The sequence below is a fragment of the Suricata suricatta genome, chromosome 1 (assembly GCF_006229205.1).
Source record: "Suricata suricatta isolate VVHF042 chromosome 1, meerkat_22Aug2017_6uvM2_HiC, whole genome shotgun sequence".
Lineage (NCBI taxonomy): Eukaryota > Metazoa > Chordata > Mammalia > Carnivora > Herpestidae > Suricata > Suricata suricatta.
The window spans coordinates 18,543,382-18,552,714 of record NC_043700.1 but is presented as its reverse complement, the minus strand read 5'-3'; the positions used below and the strand labels follow the sequence as shown (position 1 = coordinate 18,552,714).

The 9,333-nt window shown below is 37.3% G+C and overlaps 1 pseudogene; it reads left to right on the top strand.

The window, feature by feature from the left end:
• The first annotated feature begins 7,341 nt into the window (after positions 1-7,341).
• LOC115286616 lies at positions 7,342-7,974 on the top strand (annotated as a pseudogene).
• The last annotated feature ends 1,359 nt before the right edge of the window (positions 7,975-9,333 follow it).

Sequence of the window (9,333 nt, the reverse complement as noted above, 5' to 3'; positions counted from 1 at the left end):
GGAAAACAGGATGCATTGTGATGCCCTATTCCTGGGTTTTCTGTGGGGTAGCTGGTCAGTACACCTCAAGATTCTCCAAGTCATGAAACATTAGGGAAGGCTAGGGAACTGTCACAGGCCAGATGGAATGTGGAAAACCTGAATGCATTGTAATGCCCTATTCCTGGAATAGAAAGATGGCACTGATGATAAAAAACTATCTGAAGTTTAGTGGATAATAATAAGTTAATAAAAGTAAAAAAAAATAAGGGCCACTCAAAAGGCATGTCATGTTCTAATCCCTGGAGTCTGTGATGTTACCTTACTTGGAAAAAGTGTCTTCGCAGATGTAATTAAGGATCTCCAGATAAGATCATCCTGGATTATCCGGGTGGCTTAAATCCAATGGCGAGTTTCTTATGAGACAAGCACAGAGAGATGTATGGAGATGGGAAAGTGGTGATGCGATCATGGAGGCAGGAACTGGAAATTGGCACCACAAACCAAGAAATTCCAGCAAGCACCAAAAGCTGGAAAAGGCAAAAGGTAGAATCTCCCCACCACCTCCTCAGAGGGACTGTGGCCCTGGGGACACCCTGATTTTATTCTCTGGCCTCCAGAACTGTGGGAGAATAAATGTCTGTTGTTTTAAACTACAAGTTTGAGATAATTTATCATAGCAGCCTTAGGAAAGTAGTATACCAATGTCCATTTCTTGTTTTGAATGATGTACTATGGAAATATAAAATGTTAATAATACAGGAAAGTAGACGAGGGGTAGGTAGGAACTCTTTTATTATCTTTGCAACTTTTCTGTAAATATAAAATTACTCCAATATTAAGTTTATTAAAAACCCTGCAATTCAACTGAAAGATATATATAAATTTTAACTGTACTTTGTAATGAATCAAACTTGATACTTTTTGACTAATGTGACTACTGTGCCATTAGGTACCTTGTGAATGAAAAGAAACATTTATAGAAATCTTTTTTTCTTTAAAGGCATTTTAATTTGTTTTAATGTTTATTCATTTTTAAGAAAGAGAGCGCGTGAGCAGGGGTGGGGCAGAGAGAGAAGGAGACACAGAACTTGAAGCAGGCTCCAGGCTCTGCACTGTCAGCACAGAGCCCAGAGTGGGGCTTCAACTCACGAACCGTGAGATCATGCGTGTGCTAAGGTCAGATGGTTAAGCAACTGAGCCATCCAGGTGTCCCCAAAAATCTTTCGGATGGGAAACACTGGTTTAGCAAATGCCAGGTTAGGAACAATGCATTTGCATTTGAATTTCCTTATGTTTCAGAATTAGAGTAATTTTTCTCCGGTTTGTAGTTGATTAAGGTGAGTAGCCTTGACTGTGCTAGAAATGATACGTAAGCCAAGTATCACTTGACCTTCAATAGTATTACATTTTTTTCCTCTTTCCCTAATTCCTTGATAATCCATCAGGATTTAACTACCAAACCAATTAGATTTTCTTGTGTCTTCCTTCTTTTAACTAAAAGTACATAACTCAGATTTGGCAAAAGGAAAGCAAAACACTTTGTGCAAGTTTCTTTAGTTTAAAAAAAAATGTGGAAACTGTCATCATGATCTCCTAACACTGCTCACACCACAGAAGTACCATTTAGGTATCGTCAACCACCCCCAAGAATGTCCTGTAAAATTAGGATTTGTCTTTCAGTATATGAATGACTCAGGGGAGAATTTGAGGGTTATTGTAGTATTTCATCAGAACACGGTGGCTTCAGTTAAGGCCAGCATTTAGACCCTAAAGAAAGTCAACCATTCAGTTTTTCTGTGGGTGAAACTGAAGAACTGCAGAACTAGAAGGGTCCGTTAAATATCTAGAACAAGTGCTTAATACTCAGGAAAAAAAAATCTATTATTTGACAGCACGTTTGTAACTGTAAAGCACCATAGATTGCCTTCCAGCTATTTCTGAGTTCTATCATCGGTACTTCATTGACGGCCTTGTGAAACCTCTGTGGACCCCTCATGCTCTCAGCTCCACTTACGGCTTCAACTAGATGAATTATGAAATGCTATCTAGAGAATGCAGCATAACATTTTTTATTTTGGTTACTTAAAGCAATCAATTCATATCTAGTAAAAAATGACCAGAAATATCTACTACAAAAAGTTTAGGGGAAATTAAAATATTCAAGGCTAAGTATTTAGAATAATAGATACATAGTTTAATTTAGTAATTATAAAACAATGCTTTTATGAGAGAGAACCTAATAACACCATGATTCATGCATGAATTTTTTCTGAGTTTTCTTAGTTCAGAAAACTCAAACCAAGTCCATTTAAGGATGAGTCATCTTGGCTTATTATTTGTAAGAATAATACTTTTTAAATCAGTAGACTTTGGTTTTTATATAGGCATATTTGACCAAAGTGCCCTTATTCCCCAATAAAAGCCCATACTTACTGCTGTTTGCTTTGAGGCTACAAAAGACTCTCAGATTGATTAAAATAAGAAAGAAAGAAAGAAAAAAATCCACTGGAAAGTGATTCAGGCTGAGAGGTAAAAAAAAAAAAAAAAAAAAAAAGCCAAGCCTATTATTTGAATAATCAATCTTTGAAATGTTTATAGTAAACCCATGGCCAAGAAAAAGATTCTCCCATGAAATATTATGAAACTAAATAAAACATACTGGTGATACCTCTCTTCTAATTTTCACACTCACAGGGCCCACTTACTGTCAGTGACATTTACCGTGTGTGCCTGGTAGTCTCTGAATTCTAGTGAGACCTGCCTGAGAGTGACCTAGAAGAGAGGGTATGTGACAATTTCACCTTCAAGGTGTCTGTTTTCTTCCTTTCTCTCCTCTCTCATCCCTCCACTCTCCTCTCCTGTTTTAAAATTATTTTAAAAGATGTTTTAAGTTTATTTATGTATTTTGAGAGAAAGCGAGCAAGCCGGGGAAGGGCAGAGAGAAGGGGAATCCCAAGCTGGCTTTGCACTGTCAGTGCAGACCTTGATGCAGAGCTCGAACTCATGAACCGTGAGGTCATGACCTGACACGAAGCCAAAAGTCCGATGCTAAACCAACTGAGCCCCCCAGGGACCCCTTCTTTCCTTTCCATTATCTACTACTAGGTATTTATCTTCCCCCTTCTCTTTCCTTTCCTTCCTTTATTGCTTCCTTGTTCTTCTTTATTTTTTAGCTATAGGTGCCATTATTTATGTAATACTTATTATAATGTCCTCATAATCTTTCCAGAAATTGAGACTAGACTTGGTCACCTTTGGTACTGATGTTCTGTACCAGGTCATTTTTGTTAGGGGGAATGTCCTGTGCATTGTAGGATGAGGCGGTGTGGGGGTTAATTTTGTGTGTCAATTCACCTGGTCCATGACACCTAGATATTTGTTCAAATGTTATTCTAGATATTTCTAGAATGTATTTCTAGGATGTATTTCATGTATGAGAATAACACTTGAAGTAGTGGGCTTTGAGCTAAGTACATTGCCCTTTATAGTGTGGTTGGGTCTCAACCAATCAGGTGGAAGCCTCAATAGAATAAAGACTGCCTCTTCCAAACAAGAAGGGATTTTTCTAGAAGGTTGCCTTTGGACTTGAACTGTATCTCTTCCCTGAGTCTCCAACCTGCCAGCCTACCTCATCACTTACCAAGTCTCTGAAATTGTGTGAGCCAATTCCTTAAAATAAATCTCTCTCTGAGAGAGAGATCCTATTGGTTCTCTTCCTGTGAAGAATCCTGAAAAATACAGAATTTGGTGCTGACAAATGGAGTGCTGCTATTAAATACATAAAAGTGTGGGGCCCCCTGGGTGGCTCAATTAAGTGTCCAACTTCAGCTCAGGTCATGGTCTCATGGTCCGTGAGTTTGAGCCCCACATCACGCTCTGTGCTGACAGCTTGGAGCCTGGAGCCTCCTTTGGATTCTGTGTCTACTTCTCTCTCTGCCCCTCCTTTGCTCATACTCTGTCTGTCTGTCTCTCTCAAAAGTAAATAAGCATTAAAAAAATTAAAAGTGTGGAAATGGCTTTGGAACAAGGTGGTGGACAGAGGCTGACTGAGTTTTGAGGTGCATGTTAGCAGAAGTCTGGATTGCACCTAAGAAGTTGTTGATAGAAATATGGACATTAAAGGTATTTCTGGTGAGACTTCAGATGGAAATGAGAAACATGTTATTAGACATTGAAGGGAAGTCACAAAGAACTTGGCTCAATTGTGTTCTAGTGTTATGTTGAAGGTAGGATTTGTGAAAGGATATTTAACTGAAGAGATTTTTAAGTAAGGCATTTGAAAATGTGCTCAGATAATTATTGAGGCTTATAATGTAATGAAATTTACCCTAAAAGGTTTTGAACTTGATTCAGACCCCTGGTCCCTTTTGCTCTCTTATTTCTGGCTTTTGGAATGGTAGTATCTGTCCTATGTTTGTCCCACCATTATATTTTGGAAGTATATTACTTGTCTGGTTTCTGATTCATAGCTGGACAGAAATTTCTGCCTCAGGATGAATCATATTTTGGGTCTCACCCCACTACATTTAGATGATATTTAGATGAGATTTCGGACTTAGAGTTGATTCTAGAATATATCAAGGGGTTGTTGGTTGAGAGGAGAGCAGAAAAGAATGGGTTCAAACATAAATGACTATCAACTTATGATAGACTGCTATTTGCAGAAGCGGTCATATATAAACTTGAATGTAATCAAATCTCTAAAACCACTAATAAATATGCAGAGGATAAAGAGAAAGAAATCCAAATATGTCACTAAGGAAAATCATCAAAATGAGAAAGAAAGACATTAAAGGATCAGAGAAAATCTACAGAAAAACACAAAACAAGTAAGAAAATGGCAATACTCCATATCTATCGATAATTACTGTGAATGTAAATGGGCTAAATGCTCCAATCAGAAGACATAAGATGTCAGAATGGTGAGAAAGCCAGGCTGCTCATCCACACACTGCCTACAGGGACTCACTTTAGACCTAAAGACACCTGCAAAGTGAAAGTGAGGAGATGGAGAAACGTTTATTGTGCAAATAGATGTCATAATAAAGGTGGAATAGCTGTACTTACATCAAGTAAATTGGACTTTAAAATAAAGGCTGTACTAAAAATAACTCGGGAAATACCTGATGATGGTGAGGATGTAGAGAAACAGGCACCCTTCTGCACTGTTAGTGGGAATGCAAACGGGTGCAGCCACTCTAGAAAACAGTATGGAGTTTCCTTAAAAAGAGAACTACTCTACAACTCAGCAATTGTACTGCTAGAAATTTATCCAAAGGATACAGAAATGCTTATTTGAAGGAGTACATGCACCCCAGTGTTTATAACAGCACTAAAAACAATAGCCAAATTATGGAAAGATCCCAAATGCCCATTGACTGATGAATAAAGATGTGGTGTGTGTGTGTGTGTGTGTGTGTATATATATATATATATATATATATAATGGGATATTAATTGAGGATCAAAAAGAATGAAATCTTGACATTTGCAACAATGTATATGGAACTAGAGTATATTATGCTAAACAAAACATGTCAGGCAGAGAAAGAAGAATATCATATAATTTTACTCACATGCAGAATTTAAGAAACACATCAAATGAAAATAGGGGAAGGCAAGGAAAAATAAGATAAAAACAAAGAGGGAAGCATACCTCAAGAGGTTCTTAAGTACAGAGAACAAACTAAGGGTTGTAGGAGGGGAGGTGGGTGAGGAGATGGGCTAAATGGAGGGTGATGGGTACTAAGGAGCGCACTTGTTGGGATGAGCACTGTGTGTTATACGTAAGTGATGAATCACTAAATTCTGCTGAACCCATTATTACACTACATCTTAGCTAACTTGAATTTAAATACAAATTAAAAAAAAAAATTCAAGTAATTAAAACAAAGACTGAAACAAGAGACAAAGAAGACCAATAAGAAGATCTAAGAATTGTAAATATTTACACACCCAACATGGAAGTACCCAAATACATAAAACAAAAACAAATGTGAAGGAACTAATCTATAATAATACAATAATAGTAGGAGGCTTTAACACCACACTCACATCAATGGACATATTACCTAAACAGAAAATAAGCAAGGAAACAGTGGCTTTGAATGATACACTGGACCAGATAGACTTAACAGATGTATGCAGAACTTTCCATCCTAAAACAGCAAAATACACGTTCTTTTAAAGTGCACATGGAACATATAAGAATAAATCTTATATGAGGTCACAAAACAGGTCTCAACAAACACAAGACAGAAGTAATGCCATGCCCCTTTTTCAATCACACTGCTATGAACTAGAAGTGAACCAGAAAATTAAAACCTCTGGTAAGGCTACAAGTACATGGAGGTTAAATAACACTACTAATTAATGAATGGGTTAACCAGGAAATATAAGAAAAAAAAATTTAAATACATGGGAACAAATTAAAATGAAAACGCAGTGGTCCAAAAACTTGAGGACAGAACAAAAGTGGTATGTAGCAATATAGAAAGAAGCCTGTCGTTACACCTAAATGACCTAGAAAAAGAACAAATGAATCCTAAAGCCAGAAAAAGGAAGGAAATGCAGATTAGGACAGAAATAAATGATATTGAAACTTAAAAACAAACAAACAAAAATAACAGTTGAACAGATCAATGAAACCAGAAGCTGGTTCTTTGAAAAAATTAATAAAATTGATAAACCTCTAGTCAGACTTATCAAAAAGAAAAGACTAACAACCCACATAAAATCACAAATGAGAAGAAACACAAAGAATTATAGGAAAATATTATAAACATCTATATGCCAACAAATTGGACAATGTAGATGAAATGGATAAATTCTTAGAAACATAAATTACCAAAACAGGAAGATAGAAAACGTGGACAGGCTGATAACCAGCAAAGAAATTGAATCAGTAATAAAATATCTCCCCAACAAACAAAAGTCTAGGGTCAGAAGGCTTCACAGACAAATTTTAAAAAACATTTAAAAAAGAGTTAATACCTATTCTTCTCAAACCATTCTCAAAACCATTCTAATTTCATTCTAGGAGACCAGCATTACCCTGGTACCAGTACCAGAAAAGACACCGAAGAAAAAGAAAACCACAGGCCAATATCCCTGATAAACATACATGTAAAATTCCTCAACAAAATACTAGCAAACCAAATCTAACTAGATATTAAAACAAATAATTCACCATGGTCAAGGGATTTGTTCCTGTGATGCAAGCATAGGTTACTATTCACAAATCAGTGTGCTACATCACATCAATAAAAGGAAGGAAAATCCTTCGCCAGCAGGCATGGGTCACATACACTCTGGTTTGCTCTTGCTGCTGTCATCTTGGTTCTTTGTTCCCTACACAAAATGCCAGGTGAGCCCACAGACCCATCCTTGCTGTGGAGCAGGAGTTACCCCAGCTCCAGACTGAGATAGGGTCTGGAGCACATTCTCACAGTGATGAGTCAGCACCAGAGCTCCAGGAACAAGGTTATTTGCTGGCAATGCCACCGCGAGCCCCGCCGGCAGCGACAGCTGAAATTGATTAAGAACCGGTCAGTAGCACAAAACAGAGCCTGAAAGAAAACAAGGTATTGAAGGCTATGTCCAAAATGGGTCTATAATGGGTTGCAGGGGTAACTAGGGCCACTATCTGGAAATACAAGAATATCTCCTTTGTCATCACAAAACTAGATGTCTACAAGAGTTTAGCTTCGGGTACCTACATAGTTTTTGGGGAAGCCCAGGGTGAGGCTTTATCTTAGCAGGAATGACTACCAGCTGCTGAGAAATTCAAATTTCAAGGTGAAGCTGTCTCAGACATTCAACATAGACTCCAACTATAAAAGTAGAAAGTGAGGAGGAAGAGGTTGATGAGTCACATGTAGATGCTAAGGATCTGGTCATGTCAAGTGCAAATGTGTCAAGAACAAAGGCATCCAAGCCCTGAAAAACAGCAGTAATGATACTATAAATCTTATTATGAAATTAACAATGTAATCATCTGAAAACAAGGGCTTTTTTTGTGTGTTTCAAAAGAATAACTGCAGCTTAGTTCGAAATATGTACTGTTTCAATCATTATCAAAGTTATGGTTTCTTGTAGGATGAAAAATAAACAAATGGATAAAGAAAAGGATAAGAACCATAGACTTTCTTTTTTTTCTTAATGTTTTATTTATTTTTGATACAGAGAGAGACAGAGCATGAGAGGGGGAGGGGCAGAGAGAGAAGGAGACACAGAACCAGAAGCAGGCTCCAGGCTCTGAGCTAGCTGTCAGCACAGAGCCTGATGCGGGGCTCGAACCCACGAATGTGAGATCTGACCTGAGCAAAAGTCGTAGGCTTAACCAACTGAGCCACCCAGGTGCCCCAAGAACCATAGACTTTCAATGGATGAAGAAAAGGATTTGACAAAAGACAACATCCATTCATGATAAAAAAAAAAAAAAAACCCTCAATAGAGTAGGGTTTGGAGGAATATACCTCAGTATAATAAAGTCCACATATGAAAAACCCACAACTATTATCACCCTTAATGGGGGAAAACTGAGAGCTTTTGCTTTGTGGTCGGGAACAAGACAGGGATGTCCACTATCACCACTTTTATTCAACATAGTACTGGAAATATTAGCCAAAGCAATCAGACAACAACAACAAAAAAAAAGAAGAAGAAGAAAAAAAGGGATTCAGATTGGCAGAGAAGAAGCAAAACTTTGGCTATTTGTAGATGAAATGATGCTCTATATAGAAAACCCAAAAGACTCCACTAAAAATCCACTAGAACTGATAAACAGGATGCAAAATCAATGTACAGAAATCTGTTCAATTTCTATACACCAAAACTGATGCAGCAGAAAGGGAAATTAAGAAAATCCCATTTACAATTGCACCAAAAAACCATAAGATACCTAGGAATAAACCTAACCAAAAAGATGAAAGTTCTGTACCCCCAAAACTATAGGACACTGATGAAAGATGTTGAAGATGACACAAATAAATGGAAAAATATTTCGTGTTTATGGATTGGAAGAACAAATCTTGTTGAATGTGTCTGCTACCCAAAGCAACCCATACATTTAATGTAATCCCTATCAAAATACCAACAACATTTTTCACAGAACTGGCACAAACAATCCTAAAATTTGTATGGAACCAAAAAAGACCCTGAATAGCCAAAGCAACCCTGAAAAAGAAAAGCAAAGCTGAAGACTTCCATACTGCAAGTTATATTACAAAGCTTTGGTGATCAATATAGTGTGGTACTGGCAGGAAAATAGACAAATAGATCAATGGAACAGAATAGAAAACCCAGAAATGAACATACAACTATATGGTCAATTAATTTCTGACAAAGCAG